The following is a 21,471-nucleotide window of genomic DNA, read 5'->3' as shown; positions in this document are numbered from 1 at the left end:
TTTAAAAACAAGGGAATCATGAAATTTGCAGGCAAATGGTGATCTCTAGAAAAGATCATCCTGAGTAAGGTATCCCAGAAACAGAAAGACACACACACAGTATATACTCACTTATAAGTGGATCCTAGACCTATAAGATAGGATAAACATACCAAAATATGTACACCTTAAGAAGCTAAACAACAAGGAAGTTCTGAGGTAAGATGATCAATGCTCACTGAGAAAGACAAATGGGATGGACATTAGAAGTAGGAGAAAACAAGAAACAGGACAGGAGCCTACCATAGAGGGCCTCAGAAAGACTCTACCTAGCAGTGTATCAAAGCAGATGCTGAGACTCATAACCAAACCTTGGGCAGAGTACAGGGAATCATATGAAAGAAGGGGGAGTTAGTAAGACCTGGAGAGGACAAGAGCTCCACCAGGACCAAATAGATGTGGGCATAGGGGTCTTTTCTGAGACTGTTTCTCCAACCAAGGACCAAGGATGGATATAACCTAGAACCCCTGCTCAGATGTAGCCCATGACAGCTCAGCATCCAAGTGGGTTACCATAGTAAGGGAAACAGGAACTTTCTCTGACATGAACTCAGGGGCTGGCTCTTTGACCCTCCACCCCTCCCCCAAGGGAGGAGCGGCATAGCTAGGCTACAGAGGAGGACAATGCAGCCACTCCTGAGCAGACCTGATAAAGGAGGGTCAGATGGAAGGGGAGGAAGACCTCCCTTATCAGTGGACTGAGAGAAGGACAGGGAGGAGATGAGGGAGGGAGGGTGGGATTGGGAGACAATGAGGGAGGGGCTACAGCTGGGATACAAAGTAAATAAACTGTAATTAATATAAAAAATAAAATTTAATTAAAAAAGGAAAATAAAAATATAGAATTACTAATGTACTCATCAAATATCTCAACCCTGCAGAGAGACTTGCCACATTGCTTACTGCTAACAAGTTCCATTTCTATGTTAAAAGACCGTTGAGGGGAAAACATCTACCCACATTCAAAAAAACATTGGCATAATCACGTATGGGTAGGGAGAGGCATTTCCTCTTGTGGTGTACAACCTCTCACAGAGATAGGATAAGACCCTGGAGGGTTTTGAGTAATAAAACATGAGATCACACAGGGAAGTGGAAATGCATGCTTTCACATTCGAGAACTATTTGTCCACACTTCTTGCATTATTTTTCACCACTGCTCCTGCTGTGTAGGATACTACAGCCCAGACTCAACAGAGTGGGATATCATATAACAACAGGGGGTATACTGGAAAAACAGTATTTTTTAAAAAAAAAATTACTTTGTTACTTAACAGGATCTAAATGTGGCACAAATATTTCTAACGAGATTTTCAAGAGTGTTTGGTCTTTGATGGATCGCACATCAGTGAAAAAGTATGTGGAGTGACTCTTTTTTCAAGTTTGGCACAGAGATACTTCAATAAGACCATATTAGAGAACATGATGGGGTCCTCATGGTTTGTAGCTATGAAAAACTGGGCTTGACTAGGCCATGAATAATCTAGGTACTGAAAAAATGGAATGACGGCTCTGAAACAGGGAGCAAAAGACAGAAAAATCTCCTCAGTCTGTTGAAGTAAAGCCTGTGTAATCTGTCCTGTTATTCAAAGGAATCCAAACAAATTAATGTGGTGATTTTTTTGAGGAAGATAAAATGGCATAAATGAAAAGCAGGCATAGATAGATGATGGATGGATGGATGGATAGACAGACAGAAAGATAGAACTCTTGCACAAATTCCTTGTATATTCTGTGGAACACATGTAGTCTTCTTCCCTTGGCATTACTCAAAATATGATCTTTCTTCGTAAGATAAACTTTTCCTGTAAGGCTTTTCTCTGTCTTATACTCATATATATATATATATATGAGTATTATATATATGTATATATAATAACTATTTTATACTTCATACTTTTTGTTCTTTTTTTTCCTTCCATACTAACTGTAGATTTATAGAGTCAGAGAACATGCTCTGCAAATTTCCTAATTCTATAAAAAAAAAAAAACAAAACAGGCAATTCCTTTACAAGTAGTAGGCACCTAATGATTTAAGAGTTTACTGAGACTATCATATTGCACCACGATCATATCCTAGGGCTGTGCACACTTAACCACTCTATAGTCAGCTCTCTGCTCTCTTATAATAGACTAGCTTGGCGCTGTGTTTGAAAAGACCCGACATTTTAATTAGCTTTGATTAACAGTGCAAAGGGCTGAAGGAAAACAGGATCCATTTCTTTCTCTGTTTTTTAAGTCAATATGCAGGGATTTACTTCCACTAGTCTAAAACTTTCACATATCTCCAGGAGGATTGGGCCCCAAGCAATTTATTCATTTGCAGCTATAATAAATGACTCAGGGGACTGAAATGGTGAAAGTCTGTCATTTGAAAAGTTGTACTGATTGGCTACAATAGGAAAATGAATTCCACAAAGCCAACTAGAGTATGTATAATGAATCCAATTGCTTCAGTTACCACAAGAGCAAAATGCCAAAGGTTTAGTTCTCAGATATAAAACAATCCTCAGTGGTAATACCACATGGAAAGCAAAAATGTTGGGACAAGTAAACCCAGTAATATGTGTGGAACAGTGCAGGTTGAGCTCAAACCTGAGGCAGCTAGACAAACCCTTCACAGATGATAACAATTCATTGCCATGCTAGATATATTTGCTGTCTTTTGCTTCACACTCACCCTATGTACTATCCTATCCATCTCTAGGAATAAAAACCTGAATACTCTGTCCCCAGGACCCCTTAGCAATTGGGTTACTTTTGGGATACTGAAACAAACATTCTAGTTGGACATTCAGGGGCCACAGGGAAAAAAATCATTTTTCTTTCCTTCATGATTAGTTCAATATCTCTCCTAGCAATAGAAGATTTAATAACCAAAATATATGACCACAGGCAACAGCATACATAGCAGATGCAGCAATGCCATGGCATTCAGACTTCTTTAACCCCAAGCATGTAGCTTTAACAACAAAACAGTTCATCTCTACCATATCATCAGCAATTGTAGGCTCCAGGGATCCAGCCATATGGGAGAAGCTTCTCATAAATTAGCAAATAATGACACACTCTTTCCTTCTCCAAACCTTCCTTCCATCCTTCCACTTCCAGTCTTTCTTTCTTTTCTTTTCTTTCTTTCTTTCTTTCTTTCTTTCTTTCTTTCTTTCTTTCTTTCTTTCTTTTTCTTTTCTTTCTTTCTCTTTCTTTCTTTCCTCTGCCCTTTCTGCTCTCTCTCTTTCTTCCCTTCCTTTTTCTTTTCTTTTTCCTCTTTCAATGGATCTTCAATACCTCTAGATCCTTAACTTAAAAGTTCTATCATCTTAAAACTTTCAGTATGGTTTTAATTTTCTCCTTGAGATACCGATTTCAATTGATGGATTATGACAGTACGCCAATATTGAGCTAAGAGTCACCCAGAATCAAGTGAATCTGAACTTGGTATTTAATCTGGGTAGATCTCAGTGTAGTCGTGATTCTAGTACTAGCAAAAAACTGGGAAACTAGTACAGGTCATTCAGTGACTGAACAGTAGCTCAAGTTATTCCATGACTGACTGAGATGGCTTGCCTTTTGGGGGCTAAGTCTGAGGGTGGCCATTAGCTCTAAATATAAGCAGAGAGCTTCTATATTTCATCTCAGAGCTATACTCTTGAAAAACAGATCAGAGATATGAACTCCTGTACTGTAGAATTACAGTGTATGTTCACTTGATAGTTTCAGCATGTCTCTTCTGAAAACACCTCTTGATTTACAATGAATTCAGTTCTAAAGATTACAATGATGATTTCTGAGTAATAAGGGTTAATAAAAAAATTTAATCCAAATCCCTCTCAACCTTTTTTTCCTGAAGATAGTCAACATTATTCCCTAAATTAAAACAAACTGTGATTCCTGGTTCTGTGGACATACAGCGAGCTCAGTGAAGGAGTGGCTTAGCAAGAAGATGAAGCTATTTCTTGACATGTCCTAATCGGTGCTCCCCACCTTGTGCCCATCTTTAGAGCCAGCTCTCTTCAGTCTCTGCATTATGCAAACAAAGTTGAGCCTAGAAGAAGGGGGCTTCCACATAAAAGAAAGTGCAGTTAACTTATCTTGGTAGACTCCTAGAAATTGTGTATAGGAAGGTATTGTAACTCTGTCAAATACAAATACATCAAGAAATAGGTCCATAACATTTGGCCAAAGAGGATGAAATACAGTTATGTCTTTAGTGTGCTAGACAGGTTAGTAGTAAGGAGTTCTGGCAGAGTGCCTGATCGAGGAGTAAAAATGACTCAGTAGCTCTGTGTATTTGTCATGTGACCCCACAACTACCCTGGAGTGATTTTTAGGAAGAATCCAAATATAGTCATCCCCCCCCCTTATTTGTGGTAGATAAGCGCATCAAAATGTAATTGATGTTGAAAGTGTAAATCTATAACCAAAGCTTCACTGGATCAGACTGGCTATTTTAATTGCATAGAAGTTCATGGACACATATAGGTTTTGGGATTGGGCAAGTGTTTGAGTGGTAATCAAGCTGTATGATATTTTACTTGCGAGTTAGTTACAGGAATACATACATAGTCCTTAAGAAGAGGACATGAAGTCGAGGCATAGCGGTGGGGTGGGCTGAGCACGGAAGAAGTCGGATCCAGAAGAATGTGTAGAGGGAAGGATGTAAATGAAACACTTGTGTATGAAACGCTCAAAAATAATTAAATATTAACAAAAGAGAATAAACCCTAAACTCCTTTCCAGGTGTGAAATGTGCAAACACACAAACACACAAACAAACCAACACAGATATTAATTTTAAACAAGAAAATGGAGGGGACAGAAGTGCTTCACAGTGTTCATCAAATGCTCCCAAGCTGTCTTCATGCCCTTTGGGGGCATCTAGAATGTTCCTCATGCATCACAGCATTACAAGACTGCTCAGCTGAAAACTCAGGCGCCCCCTAGAACTTTGTGGTGGCTGATCACTAACTGAAAGAGATCATATTAGTAATGGTCTCAGTGAGAGGCACTCTCCGATTTTAGTGAGACTAGTAAAAGGAAAGTCATCACATGCTAAGCAGGATGATTCGTTGGTCTGAAAATATGTGAACCTGAGGGAAATACAACTTGCATCGACCTTCTCTTCAAAATGACAGCGTTGAAAGAACCCTGTTGTAAAAGAGGCCCTGTTCTCCATGGCACGCTATTGGCATACTATGATAATTCTTTAATTGAAATCAGTATCACAAGGAGGTAAGGATCATCTACATGTCAGGAAGCCTGCACAGTCAGATGGAGGTTCACACAGATGAATGTCTAACGGAACAGCTAACTAGCTTTCAAGGTCAACACTGTTTTACTGATTTAGTTCTAACAAGATAATATAAGCCTCTTAGATTGCACTAGTCAACATGGTAAGTCTCTTAGTGGTATTACTTGCCTTTGATCATGTGCATGGACAAGAAACCACAGACAATATATAAGGGGATCAGTTTACCGTGTTCTTATTTTGTGTCAAAAGAAATGAATTGGTTTTATCACTGATGATGTATACAATGCAAAACTGAAGAATTACTCTAAATGTGTGCCTCAAAGTAAAATATTATGTACTTCAGGGATAAAAACTTAAACATAATCATATTTACAAATTGTATTTATAAAACGTATATGCATTATTTAACATCTTGTTAGGGTTCATCCAACAATTGAAGCAATTGAACAGAAATGAGATGTATTAAATTTATACATGTAATTTGTAGGTCTGATTTTGTTTAACTAAATTTTTACATGAGATTAAACAATAATCAAAGGCTTCCTTAAAAGTAATCACTTGAATTTGTTAAACTTACAAATAGACTAATAACTTTTATGTGCTGAATTAAAAAGCTTAAGAACAAACTGGTTCGCAAATTTGTTACTAGTCCACTGGATATTAATTCAAATACAGTTACCCTATGAAAAATTATTTCTGTATTCCTAATACACTGGATATACAAAAATTAATTAATTGACAATCATTACGTTTTGGGGCTAACTGTAGAATGATTAATATTTCCATACTACAAAGTTGTTATAAACAAGATAAATCCGTCAATTCGGCCTCCATAGACATTGAAGAAATACTTGGTTGTGTTTAAATTACATGAAAATGATGGATGGTGTATTAGCATGCAGCCTGGACTTTCCAAGGTTAATGTTGGCCCATAAGCCACCTTTTTTTTCTTTATGTAAAACTTCTCCCGTAAAAATAACTCTATCTGAAGAGGCATCGAACACTTACTCCTAAAATTGCAGCCTTGAAAAGAATCTGGGGCCACATCAGTTGTAATCCCTTCATTGTGTAACAAGGAAGTAGGGCCTAGGAGATGTAAAATCCCTCTGGTCACACAGCCCCTTCCTAAAGAAGAAAAGGCTCCTGGCAGCCCTGCAACGATTCATCTCTAATTGATAGAGTTTCCCACATCAGGTCTCTCAACATTGACCCTTGAGCCAGGTCATCATTTTAACCTCCAATTTGGTGAGGGGAATCGGGAGCTAAATGCCACATTATGCAGCAGTACCATCATTATGAGAACAAACCCAGCTGAGATCATGGAGTTCTGTGCTTTCATAGGGCCCTGTTGCTTTCATTTCTCAACCTGGCACCTTCCGTTGCCACTAAGTATTCACTTGGAGTTCTTTTAAAAGGAAAGTTTCACACACTTCCCATGCCCTCTACTCTCTCAGAGAAGGAGTGACATTTGAGAATTCTGACAGTAAGACATCTCTGACTTCAATCACAGAGTGTGAAAATGAATATTTTCAACATGCAACTTTGAAGGTTGGTGCTCTTTTAACATAGCCTTTCAGTTTTACTGGAGACTGACTGCAGGGGGATTGGATGGTAGGTCAAACAGCACAACAGAGGGTGTTTGATAGTCAGTGCCCTGTGTAAGGGAGAGGAAGAAGTGGCCCCTGCTAAGCCAAGCCAACCCAAAGCCCATGCATGGCGCTGGGAGAAACAAATGACCCTGAGAAATTTAGCACTTCCGCAGGAGACCTCCGCACCAAACTGCATAATCAAATTCACTGCTGTCAGTGATGCTCCCATGGTTTCTCTCAAATGTCTACCGATGAGCACATTTTGTACACAATGACTTCCAGTCACAGAGCATACATTGATTTAATATATATTTAACATACATTTATTTAACATACATTTCTATGCATTTTAACCAAGACTATCTATGTTTCAATAGTATATAATTCTTCATAGGAAAATGAAAAAGTAGAAACCAGAAAGTAAATGTTTAAGACAAATTGAGGAAAATAAAGAAGTGCTAAATGAGTAACTTTTTTTTTCTTCTTGATTAATTTATAAGAGGACGCTCTCTCTCTCAAGAAATGTTCAATATAATAATGAGTTTCCATTAAGATTTTGCTTGTAGAAACTAGGATGGATACATTTTTGAGACAGATTCATCTCTTTGTTGCTAGGCCTCTAGTTTGTGTTTTTTTTTTTTTTTCTTCCCAAGGTAGAAACCCCTCAATGCTTTGAAGAGTTCTTTTGTCCTGGCAATATGGCTGCTACTCCCAGTTCACTTGTAGACATCTGAGCTCTGTTGGTATTATTTGGCTCTGTCCATAACTAAGCAAACATTTTCTTGAAGTGTACATTTCTAGAGATAACCCACTTTCATTACACCTTCATTTTTGAAAAAAAAAAAAAAAGTCATTTAAAGAGAGAATCTTTAAATAAGTTAAAATGAGGGGTTTAGGGTGGGTCAAATGCATTGACTAGTGCCCTGGGGGAATTTTGAACTAGACCTGTCCAGAACATGTAGAGAACCAGGAGGATTTCTTAGAGAGTAGTTCCCATGAAGTGGAAGACAAAGAAAAGAACCCTGCCAACAGCTCGATTGCTGTTATCTACCCTTGCATTTTAGAGAAACAAGCCAACCATGCTGTTGTTTAAATTGCCTGTTGCAGTACAATACTGAGGTACACCAGGAAACTATGATACTGTTCACACAAGTTTCAGTTTGGCCACTTACAGTGATCTACTTCTTCTCTTTCTGTGTCTAGCTGTGTCTAGTCTTCCATTAATATATGCCAGAAGCCTTCTTTTTTTTTTTTCTAGGTTTTCAAAAATCTTCTTCATTACACTATTGGCCTTTCTGTTGGAACGTCTCATTGCCAGTGTATATTGTTATATTTACCTATTTGACAAATCTTTCTGTGTATTTAAATCACTAGACCCATTTAAGTTATAATTTTAGCTATTGTAAAACTTTTGTATGGTTAGCATACTATTTCTAATTTTTCTGGGTGTTTCTCTGTTGAACATTTCTTTTTCCAACAGAACGTTAGTAACTTTTTTCCACTTCTTTACTTCTACCATAACTTTTATTTTGTAGGGTATTTATTGTGTAAATATAGATAGGGGAGATAAAGGTCAATCAAGACTTGGAATATATCTTTTGATTAATTTTGATTGAAAGTCTATTTTATCAGATATTAGAATGGCTGCTCCTGCTTGCTTTTTACAGAACACCAACAGCACAGGCTCTAAGAGCAACAATCAATAAATGGGACCTCATGAAACTGAAAAGCTTCTGTAAAAAGGTACTGTCTTCAGAACAAAACGACAGCCTACAGATTGGGAAAGGATCTTCACCAACCCTATATCTGACCGAGGGCTAATATCCAGTATATATCAAGAACTAAGAAGTTAAAAAGCAACAAATTAAGTAATCCAATTAAAAAATGGGAAACAGAACTAAACAGAATTCTCAATAGAGGAATATCGAATGGCAGAGAAATACTTAAAGAAAAGCTCAACTTCATTAGTCATCAGGGAAATGGAAATAAAAACGACCCTGAGATTTCACTTTACACCAATCAGAATGGCTATGATCAAGAACTCAAATGACAATACATGCTGGAGAGGTTGTGGAGAAAGGGGAACCCTCCTCCACTGCTGGTAGGAATGTAAACTTGTACAACCACTTTGGAAATCAATCTGGCGCTTTCTCAGACAATTAGGAATAGCACTTACTCAAGATCCAACTATATCACTTCTAGGCATATATTCAAAATATGCTCAAGTACACAATAAGGACATTTGCTCAACCATGTCTGTAGCAGCTTTATTTGTAATAGCCAGAAGGTGGAAACAACCCAGATGTCTCTCAACTGAGGAATGGATACAGAAAGTGTGGTATACGACTCAGGAATAAAAAACAAGGAAATCATGAAATTTGCAGGTAAATGGTGGGAACTAGAAAAGATCATCCTGAGTGAGTTATCCCAGAAGCAGAAACACACACAAAATATGTACTCACTCATATAGACATATAATATAGGATAAACCTACTAAAATCTGTACACCTAAAGAAACTAATCAAGAGGGAGAACTCTGGCTAAAATGCTCAATTCCCATCCAGAAAGGCAAAGAGGATGGACATCAGAAGGTGAAAACAGGGAACAAGTTAGGAGCCTGCCACAGAGGGCCTCTGAAAAGCTCTGTCAAAGCAGATGCTGAGACTTATGGCCAACCTTTAGGCAGATTGCAGGGAATCTTATGAAAGAAGTGGGAAATAGTAATATCTGGAGAGGACAGAAGCCCCACAAGGAGAGTAACAGAACCAAAAAATCTGAGCACAGGGGTCTTCCCTAAGACTGATACTCCAACCAAGTAGCATGCATGGAGATAACCCAGAACCCCTGCACAGATGTAGCCCATTACAGTTCAATCTCCTAGTGGGTTCCATAGTAATGGGCAAAGGAACTGTCTCTGACATGAACTGATTAGCCTGCTCGTTGATCCTCCCCACTTGAGGGGGGAGCAGCCTTACCAGGCCACAGAGGAAGACAATGCAGCCACTCCTGATGAGACCTAACACACTAGGATTAGAAGGAAGGAAAAGAAGAACTCCCCTACCAGTGGACTTGGGGAGTGGCATCATGGAGAATGGGGAAGAATGGGAGGAATTGGGAGGAGAGAAGAGAAGGAACTAGAGGGGAGATACAAAGTGAATAAAGTGTAATTAATAAAAAAAAATAAAAATAAAAGACTTGGGATATAGCCCAGGGTTACAGCAAGTACATAAGGCATGGGCTCTATTCCCAGTACACCACACATAAAATTTTACTCTCTATATTCAAGTAAATAATATTTGTCTACAAACATTGTATGCTACTTCTTTGATGCCGTAGTGAAGGGCCCAAAGTCAATCTCACCTTTATTAGAACCAAGTCTAGAATTTGTTGCTATCTTAAGTATATTTCAACTTGTTTCAGGTTTCAAATACCTTGATGTGCATTAGCAGCTGTTATTTACTTTCTTCCAGTCCTACTCCCAACCTTATATGCCTGAGGGGAGTTTTGTCTTTATTCAGTTTATTGATACACAAATTTGGACTTTTGTTGATTTCTCAGGTTGTTTGTCCAGCTCTCATCTTGGGAAATCCTTAGGCTTATACTCAGTTGAAGCTGAAGGTCCTCAGAACTTTCTTCTTAGCACTCACGCCTTGGCTGGAATCTCAGGTTTTCACTGGCTTATTTTCCAAGAAGGCTTGTGCTTCTCATAGGGCATCTGCCTGTGAGGCTCTACATCATAGGACTGAACTGTTACTCTTCTGAATTTAGTGAGTCCCAGCTACTCTGTAGCCACAGCCCTTGGGTCAGCTTCTAACATTACACTAGTCAGTAGTTGATCTAGATAATAATCATTGTTTGTGTATGACCGAACTTTTTAATTTTAAGTATCAACCTCTCTTTCCCACTAGTTGGTGAAAAGCTTAACTCTGCTATAAGAAAAGAATTCAGCCATGTTTGAAAGGTAATGACATATAGAAGAGCGCAAAGGTGCCAAAACATGAAGCACATATGAAGAATGCCAGAAATTTCATCTTGGCTGAGTTATTTGATATAAGTAGGTGGATTTTGCAGATGAGCAGACACTGTAGATATCCACGGAATTTGACAGCAGGGTGCTCCATCCCTCATTCTGAAGAACATTCTCTGCTTCTATTTGGGGAACTGTCTCTCACCTAATCTAATTATTTTATTTTCTCACAATTGTTAATAGAGTCCTAGACATGGAACCTCAGCCTATGAAGCCATCATATCTCTTCTCCCAGTTAAAGATGCCGTCATGAGTCACACCCCAGTCTTGATGGTAAACTGGGAGTTTGCATATGCTCAAGAGACAAAGGAGATCAGCCAAATCCCTCTACTCATGGAGGAAGCCCATCCGGAGAGCAGTGATGGGTCATGACCTTGAGAAAAGGCTCATGCCCCTTTCTCCTTGTTACAAAAGACCTTTCTGTTTCAACGAATTAGAGTTGGATGTTATTTTAAAATCTCATCTACTCCTTGTACATTTTGCGCTCTCTAAAGTAAAATATGAAAGTTGTAGTCAATCTATGGTAAATGACAAAGCAGCTCATGACAGGGTTCCAAAGAATTCTTTCAACTTATTATTTTTTTTCAAATTATTATTTTAAACCAATGTAAAATGATGAAAATAATCATATGAAGAAATTTATTTTACTGTTCTATGAACCACTTAATTTAATCATGCTATTGAAAGACCCTCAGCTCTTTTCTTATTTCCCTTCTGCTATGGATGAGAAAATCATGACAGAAAAGGACATATTAATGTTTCATTGGCTATATAAATTGTGTCAGATACTAAAAGCATGTATTCGAATTTTCACATTGGCTAATTCTGAAAACTTTTACTTTACTTCAGGTATTTCTGAAGTTAGCAAAGAAGGTGATAGGTTTCATCATGCCATTTTCATCTCTATGTCACCATACTAGTCTTAAAGTTTTTCCTTTATAAAATATATTTATCCAGAGGAGCACAATGTACTTTAATTTCTTACTACTTAGGAAATTGCAATGGAATTGGCTTTTATCCTTTAGACATTACGATGCATTATAACATCACATATCCATTGGGACATAATTATTTAAATTCCAGTCGTACCAAGTTTTCATATGGTAGAAATGATTAGAAAAGGAGACTATTGATAAATCAAAATATTGTTTCATTTGTCCCTTCACAAACATACATACATGCCTGTTATGATATTTTTCTGTGATCTAAATACTATCGGTATTGATGGCTTATTCTCAATTGAACAAATAATCAGTAGAATAAAAAGACAGTCCTTGAGTCGGTCTGTGAAAATACTTCACAGATTAAAATTATAAGACTCTCCTTAATTAATTTTGATGTATCTTTTCAGTTGTTGGTGCTATAATGCCTGGAGCTACATACCATTTTCATAGTCACTGTTTCTGAGTCCCTACTTCACTGCCACTTTATATAATTGGCATTCAATAAGTATTCTGGAGATGAATGTATAGATAAGAGATACTCCTGAATTTACTCAGATTCAAAACAGAGCAGGGTTGCTTATTGCTGGCATGATTAAGGAGGGCTCTTTGCAGCAGACAGCATTTCACCTGGGCCTGCAAGGCTAGTCAGGAATTGAATGAGATTGGGTTTGAGGCAGGGGAGCTGCATAAACAAGAGCGCACAGGTGCCAAAATATGCAGCACGTGTGAAGAATGTCAAACAGCTCTGTTTCATTGAAGCGTTTGATATATGAAGGGGAGTTGTGGAAAATGAGGTTCGAAAGGAGGTTTGGGACCAGAGGGCCTTTTATTTCAATCTAAGAAGTTTTACTTTTATTTTGTAGACAATAGGGAGTCAGTGAAGGATGGTGCCCTGGAGAATGAGCAGAGCCAGGATACAGGATGATTAATCTGGGCAATGTCTGCCGACTGGATTAGAATGTGGAGAGATTGGAGGTAAGGAGACAACTTCACTATAAATTGCAGGGGAATAACAATGAAATCTGAAAGCGTACTGAAGGAGGCAGGGCTGGAGTTAAGGTACCATACAATAAACTTCTTTATTGTTGACCATGATTAAAGCCACAGCAATCATTTGCTCCTGTAGTCACTGCACTGGGATACTATCTTCACAAGGTAAACCCCATTAAGATCATCACACTGTCCCTATTTTGTATTTTAGAAACAGCATGCAGCTTGGTATACCCATCAAGGGAAACACTATTTAAACCTAAGTAACCTATTTTTGACTTTGGTCCTGGACATTGGGCCTAGAAAACTGTGTATGCTAAAGTACACTCAAGTCCTGAGTAACTTCTCTGCAGATAGGGAGTAAGCAGAGAAAACAAACATTGTTCTATGACAAAGAGTATAGAAAACCAGAAAAGAGAGTTGCAGACCAATAAGATGAATGAGAGCTCAAAAAGACAGGCGATGTTTCGGGTTCAATTGTGTCCCATAAAACGAGGTCAGACTCTTTAATTTTCAGTAACTCAGAGTGTGGCCAAACTTGGAAGTAAGGTCTTTACAGATCTGACTAGGTTAAGAAAAGGTGAAAGCCATGAACCATAATCCAATATAACTGGTGTTATCATAAAAGGAGCAATTTAGATTAGTGCTCAGAGAAGGGAGGAGTTTTAAAGACACACAGAGAGAAAACAGCTATGACATCATGAGTCATCTTCAAGCCAAAGAACTCCATAGATTTCCAGCACATACCAGAAGGCAGAAGGAGCAAGAAGCATTTGCCCTTAGAGTGAACAGAGTTATGAAGGCATCGCCAAGATCTCAGTTCCTTCTAGCCTCCAAGTTGGAAGGCAATAAAATGTTACTATGGTTAGCTGCCTCGTTTTTCACTACTTTTATGGCAGTGTCAAGAAATTAATATCAAAGACAAAGCAAGAGGCTTTATATACATGCACACCTATACATAAATAGACACACGTGTTCACATATGTAAATACGTGCATATGCTAACATGCATATATATATATATACACACACTCATAAGAAGCATTCAAATGGATGAAATTCATCATAGACAGATGCAAAAGAATGAGCGCTTCTTTTATAATATAGACATTGGACATTTGGGCTGGGAAGACTGCTAAGTTTGTAAATGTGCCTGGGATTGGATTCCCAGAAAAATCCCCCCAAAAACCTGGATGTAGGGACACACATTTGTAGCACAGGTGTTAAGAAGCAGGGGCCAAATAGGTAGATCACTGCAGCCTGCTGGCCATTCAGTTAGCTCCACCAGTCAAGATCACTACAGCCTGCTGCCCATTTGGTTAGCTCTACCAGTCAAGTCCAGCTTCAGTGAGAGACCCTTACCAGAAAAGTAAGGAAAGCCTGGTAATGGCTCAGCAGGGAAAGGCACATGGTGCCAAATCTGACAACCAGAGTTTAATGTCAAGAGCCAAGAGGGTGAAAAGAGAGGATTAATTTTTTGAAAACTTGCCTTTTCATCTTCACCTCCACACTATGACATGTAAATGTGTGTGCAAACACGCACAATAAATAATTTTTAAAAATATGGTAGATATTGACTGAGAAAAACACTCAACATGAATCTTTGGCTTCCACATGCATTTTCACTAGAATTCACATGTTTTTGTGAACCCCCCCCACACACAAAGAAACATACACACAAATACACACATACATGAACACCTCAAATACAGAGACACAGACACATGAAACTATTTTGGTCAAAAATATCTAGCTCACAAAAAACAACAACAAAAAAAGAATTATGTGTTGGTTAGTGGTTAGGGGTCCATTTTAGGGTATTGCTGTTAAAAGTGTATTTCAAATCCGAATACTTCTTGATTCCAGCTATTGTGTTAAGAAATAGTAGGCTGAAATAAAAGATGAGACCATAACAGAGACCTTTGGCAACTTCCAGAAAGTCTTTCTCTTGTTAAACTCTGGGGTGGCCATGAACACACACCCTTCATATAAGTAAGTGAATGGATCATGAAGGCAAACCTGGAAGAGAAGTTTTCAGAGGTTGCAAGACCAAAATAAAGATGTTTATTAAGGATGCTGTGGAAAAGTATTTATACGTGGAAACTAAGTTTTCAATGTAAAAATAGAAAAAGTAAGAAATATTTTATGATCATAACATTATTAGTAATTTCAATAAGACATACATATAACCACTATCATTTATATCTGCCCTTATTGTTTGTTAATTTATGAATTCTACTTATTTTTGTCATATCCAACTCTTGTTCTTTTTACTTTTTCTCAATGTGAACATTTTGGTCATTGGTATTTAAAAATCTATTCTTATCTAACATAGACGTCGAAACTTATATATTTCTCCTTGCATACTACTTTAATTTTTCTGTCTATGGCTTATGATGTACAATGTTCATTATCATTCATATAATACACTTTGTGTTTTATTGCGATGGAAACTAACTACGTAGCCCTAGCTGTCTGACCTGGGACTCATGACATAGAGCTAACTGGCCTCGAATTCACAGTTCCACTTTCCTTTGCCTCCCAAGTACTGGGATTAAAGGTGTAAACCACCGTGTTCAGATAAATTGTTTTCTAATTTGCATTTTCCTTGACCCAAGCTATTTAAAATATATAACCAATTGTTTTTGTTTTTGTTTTTTTTTTTAATTGAGGACTTGCTCTTGATTTTTCATTGTTGATTCCAGATTAAACCTCAGTTAAGTTTGAAATGTACTGACTTTTTACTATCTAGGACGTAGGAGATCTTGAAGTGTTCGTCTGAGTTCTCTTTTGAAAGTAAAATGTGTTTAGTCTCTGCCATGTTCTCATCTTTTATTTCAGCACAGTATGTCTTAATACATACTACAACTATCTGGTGAGGACAGGTATTGGAGTTTGAAATATACTTTTCACAGCAATGCTTGTTCAATGCATTCGGTTGATTGCTAGTTCTCCTTATACCTCTCATTTCCACCAAGTTTAATTTTTAGCTCATCATTTAATGAGAACCAGATTTGCTGATCTGTCAAGGCTTCACATTTTTATCCTTATGTCTTTTGTTTCTTCAGTTTTCTTAATAACTTGTTATGTCATATGAATTGGGGATTTGTTTCCTCATGTACAATGCTTTTTCATTTATGCTCCTTTATCAGAGACAGCATAAAGCTGGATTTCGACTTTCATATTTTGAGATGCCTTCCCTTAAACAGTGGTGTCGAGGTCACGGAATCCTTCTTATAAACTCTTGAGATGGATACGAGGAGGTCACTGAGAACAGTTCGAAACAGAAGAATTATTGACTTACGTGAACACTGCCACTTCACTGGAAGTATTTCTATGTGATGGAGATGATGGTGACATAGTAATTTAATTTAAACAGACCATATTTCTTTAGACAAGCTTTTTCCATTTAACGAGCAGAACATCAAAGTACTCTGGCTCTTGGCTTATATTTTTTGCTTCTGTTTTTTATTCCATAAATTTAATTATACTCAAATTTTTGCTATCTTTTAAAGTGCCCGCCTCCCCCCCCCTTTTTTTTTTTTGCAATAGAGCCCTGGCTTTTGCTGCCACTTATTTGATTGCATCTGAATTTCTAGAGATCAGGTGACAAGATGTAGTTCACTGGGAGCCAAGAAAAGGTACATGCCTCACAGTTTTATTCAATCATTTTTCACACGGTTGCTCTCTGCCAGAATATGCACTTCACATTTGAAGAAAAATCAGAAAACAATAAATATTTTTAAAAATAACAGTCTCCATGGAGCTGCATCACACTGGCTTCTGTGGGATACATCTGGTTTCAAGTTTGACAGATGAGAATTAATACAGTAGTACGAGTGATTTCATTTGATGACATATTTTTCTTTTAAGTGTTTTTATTTTAGCAACATTTTATTATTAGCACATTGAAAGTTTCTGAGTAGTTGCACTTTCCTCCGTAACACTGAATGGCTCAATTTTTTCTGCTCTTCTACTGTAGATGGAAGTGATTCAAGATGTAATATTTGACTTACTTGCTTGACTTTTCTATAAAGGAAATGTAGTAATTATCATCTAATTGGAGGGCCATACCAGGCATGGAAAATACAATCTAAGAATTAATAAATTTGGTGGATTAATGGATATTTACAAAGTATTTGTTGTCTGTGTGTATTTGACTATGGCTATACAACCTTTCTGTCAGAAACAGGAGGGAATCCAAGTCAGGTCAGTCATTAGGATGTACTTACTATTGAATTCTATAAAATTAACCCTGATGGCATGAGCTCCTTCTTGTCCTGCTGTGTGAGTCATTCTTGGTTGTAGCAATGCAACACTACAAATTTGCTTACTTTTGTGCTCTCTCCTCAGAAGAAAATTAATCCTAAATGATTTTAGAAACTGAGTGTTCTTTTTTTTCAATTATTATTTTTTTTAAACTTTATTCACTTTGTATCCCCCCCATAAGCCCCTCCCTCCGCCCCTCCCTCCTCCCTTCCCGATCCCACCCTCCCTGCCCTTTCTACACACATATGCCCCTCCCCAAGTTCACTGATAGGGGAGGTCCTCCTCCCCTTCCTTCTGATCTTAGTCTATCAGATCACATCAGGAGTGGCTGCATTGTCATCTGCTGTGGCCTGGTAAGACTGCTCTCCACTCAAGGGGAGGTGATCAAAGAGCAGGCCAATCAGATTGTGTTGGAGACAGTCCCTCTTCCCATTACTATGTAACCCACTTGGACACTAAACTGCCATGGATTACATCTGCACAGGGGTTCTAGGTTATCTCCATGCCTGGTACTTGGTTGGAGTATGGGTCTCTGGGAAGACCCCTGTGTTCAAATTTTCTGGTTCTGTTGCTCTCCTTGTGGGGTTCCTGTCCTCTCCATAACCTACTATTTCCCACTTCTTACATAAGATTCCATGCACTCTGCCCAACAGTTGGCCATAAAGTCTCAGCGTCTGCTTTGATAGTCTGCAGGGCAGAGGCTTTCAGAGGCCTCTGTGGCAGGTTCCTAGGTTGTTTCCTGCTTTCTTCTTCTTCTTCTGATGTCCATCCTCTTTGCCTTTCGGGATGGGGATTTAGTGTTTTCGTCACGGTCCTCTCTCTTGATTAGTTTCTTTAGATGGAAACTGAGTGTTCTTAAACCAACTCATGTACTACTGAAAACTTATCAACCAACCTTGGCAGTGGTACAAAGATCTTGTTTCTATGCTAGGACTGGGTAGCTTTAACTCAGCTCTCAGTATTATAGCAAGGTTTGAAACTATATCACCATTGATTCCTGTTACAAGTGACCATGACGTCAAGGGACTGGGAACCAGTTTAGAGGACATTATTATTTCTTTCTGTTTAAATTTTATATGCATAAAATTAATTGAGTATGCATGTATGCATGTGTGTAGGGTAATAAACAGAAGAAATGCAACTTCAGCAGAGGGGCCAGCTATAAAAGATCATTTGTACTTTGTGGATCTATAAGTACAGATTTAAAACGAAGTCACTTTTCCTCAGTAACTTATGTGACTCCTCATAGGTTTCCCAAGTTCCAGTGGAGAGCCATACACCCATGTACATATGGGTAGCATTATAAGAAATGAAGAAATGAATTTAGAAGGAGCTGTTGCAGGGGAAATCCAGGTGTAACTGGAGGTGGAAGTAAACAATGGATATGACCCTTAATATATGACCCAGATGACATACTGCCATAGTATTCACTTAAGTGATCATTATTCATTCTCATATCTCTGTTTTAGCTCTCTCTTTCTCTTCCCTCTTCCTCCTCTGTCTCATTTGAAGTACTCCAGAGCCAGAAAGACACACATGATATTTACTCATAAACGAATATCAGCCGTGTAATAGAGGGCAACCATAGTAAAATCCACAGACCTGAAGAAGCTAAGTAACAAGGAGGACCCTAGTGAGGATGTTTAATTCTCATTCAGAGGACAAATAGAATAGACACCAGAAGAGGAAGTGCTTGAAGAGAGAGAACAGGACAGGAGCCTACCATATTACACTCAGAAAGATTCCACCTAGCAAGGGATCGAAGAAAATGCTGAGATACTTTGACTTCTTTCTTTCCAATTTGTAATCCCTTGATCTCAAGAAGGAGGTCTCTGGCTAAGATGCTCAATCCCCATTCAGAAAGGCAAACAGGATGAACATCAGAAGAGGGAGAAAAGATGGAATAGGACAGGAGCCTGCTACAGAGGGCTTCTGAAAGGCTCTACCCTGCAAGGTATCAAAGCAGATGCTGAGACTTATAGCCAACCTTTGGGCAGAGTACAGGTAATCTTATGAAAGAAGGGGGGAATAATAAGAACTGGAGAGGACAGGAACTCCACAAGGAGAGCAACAGAACCAAAAATTCTGGGCACAGGGGTCTTTTCTGAGACTGATACTCCAGCCAAGGACCACTCATGGAGATAATCTGGAACCCCTGCACAGATGTAGCCCATGGCAGTTCAGTGTCCAAATGGGTTCCATAGTAATGGGGACAGGGACTGTTTCTGACAGGAACTAATTGGCCTGCTCTTTGATCACCTCCCCCTGAGGGGGGAGCAGCCTTACCAGGCCAAAGAGGAAGACAATGAAGCCACTCCTGATGAGACCTGATAGACTAGAATCAGAAGGGAGGAGAGGAAGACCTCCCCTATCAGTGGACTTGGGGAGAGGCATGGATGGAGAAGGGGGAAAAGGGTAGGATTGGGAGGGGAGGGGGGAAGGAGCTACAGGGGGGATACAAAGTGGATAAATTGTAATTAAGAAAAAGAAAAAAGAAAAAAGTAGAAATAAAAAGAAAGAAACATAAGCTTAGAGCAAAGGCAGATAAAACAGAGAACATGAAGATAACACAGGAAATCAGGAAAAGCAAGAATTGGCTCCCAGGGGGGGGGGGGAAAGTCAGTAATGAATGACAAACTGGCTGAGAAAAAAATGTGAAATTGCTAAAATCAGGAATAAGGATGGGGACAATACCACCAATGTCACAGAAGTAAAAACAACTCTAAAAGAATAAATAATTACATGTTGACAAACCAAACAACTTAAATAAAGTGAATTTTTAAATACAAAAAAAGAGTTCATTATTTATGTGTTAAGGATGAAATTAAAAAAATCCAATTTATTTGTATATAATCTCTTTGTTCAACTTTTAAGGAATCAAAAATTTTTTAAATGTTCATCCTTCCTCCATGACATCAAGGAAGCAATTATCCTCTTGTTGGTCCCAGATACTGACCTTGGTGAAACCAGGTCTTTGTGATTACCCCATTCTTTTCTATAATAAAGTATTTAGGTCTGGACATGTAACCTAATACTAGATAATGAGACATGAAATTCGGTCCTAGTCGAGACTGGGAGGAAGTCTGGCCTTTTGCAAGAGAACTAGGAAGAAACGGTGACTCCACCCAGCCCTCTAGACAATGTCATGTCTACATGAGATGAATATGTCTGAAACTGCCATCTAAATAATGACCTAAGCACAACGCTACCATGTAGAGAACACAGCTGATGACGGCACCACAGCAGAGCAAGCTCGACACGTGAGAACCTCCGGCTTGTTATAGCATCTTCTCTTTCCTTCCACATGTTCCAATTTTCAAAAATCTTTGTTGTTTAAGTCAATTGGATCTGAACTTAGCTCTTTAAAAACATTCATCTTATTTAAAAATTTTTATGATGCTTTTAGGGGGTGTGCCTCAGAAAATTTTGCTGAATTCTGCTAACATCCTTATGTTGGTCTCATGTTTGTCACTCAAAGGCCAAGAAAGTGCTAGCCCACACAAATATTGTAGGCTTTGCTCAGGTGGTTGTGTGCTGATTATAAAATCATGGGCATGAAAAACCTGTTTCTTCTTACAAAACACAGGAGGATAAATATGTGCCACGCAAGCATCATTCGTTGAATACAGGCTCGAATTCTTATTTAGAGTTCTAGTGGGGGTGAGAATAAATTCAAAAGGTTGAGTTTCAATATTAACTTAAAAGGGAAAAATATTATTTGAGGTTGAATTATCTTTTGGTGACTAATAACTCAACTGTACTTTTAAGATCCATGGTATATTCTATTTGAGACTCCCAAATTATTCGTGGAGTAAAAAAGGTGAAAGAAAACACATAAACATCAAATACCTCAAACACTAGATATAACACCACAGCTCCAAACACTGACACATAGTGTTTCATTTCAACTCGCTGGCACAGTTAGGGAGTCAGAGGAGAGAACCATTAGGAAGAAGGAAGGAAGGAAAGAAAGGCCAAGTAAGTGAAAGGGACTGAGAGTACACAAATGGACTTATTTTCTATAGTGTGAAGGGTGCTAAAAATCTCACCAATTATATTCAGGATAATTAAGCTTAATAGAAGCAGGACACCTATATAAAGAGAGAGAGAGAGAGAGAGAGAGAGAGAGAGAGAGAGAGAGAGAGATTTCTGTTACAGACATCCCTAGATGTTTAAAGTTAACTTTTCTGAAGTTCATTAAGTAAAGATGCATTTTGCTGTGGTGATGTGTTCACAAAATCACAAGCTGTGATTAAGACTCCTGAGCTTCTTCACAGCTATGGTTTAATCTACCATTTCCCTCAGTAGGCAGTGTTTGGCCAGGCAGTGATATTTCCCTGTTGACTTCATCTCAGTGCCCTC

The sequence above is a fragment of the Meriones unguiculatus genome, chromosome 11, assembly GCF_030254825.1.
Source record: "Meriones unguiculatus strain TT.TT164.6M chromosome 11, Bangor_MerUng_6.1, whole genome shotgun sequence".
Classification (NCBI taxonomy): domain Eukaryota; kingdom Metazoa; phylum Chordata; class Mammalia; order Rodentia; family Muridae; genus Meriones; species Meriones unguiculatus.
The sequence above is the reverse complement of the archived record's forward strand: the minus strand, read 5'-3'. Positions refer to the sequence as shown.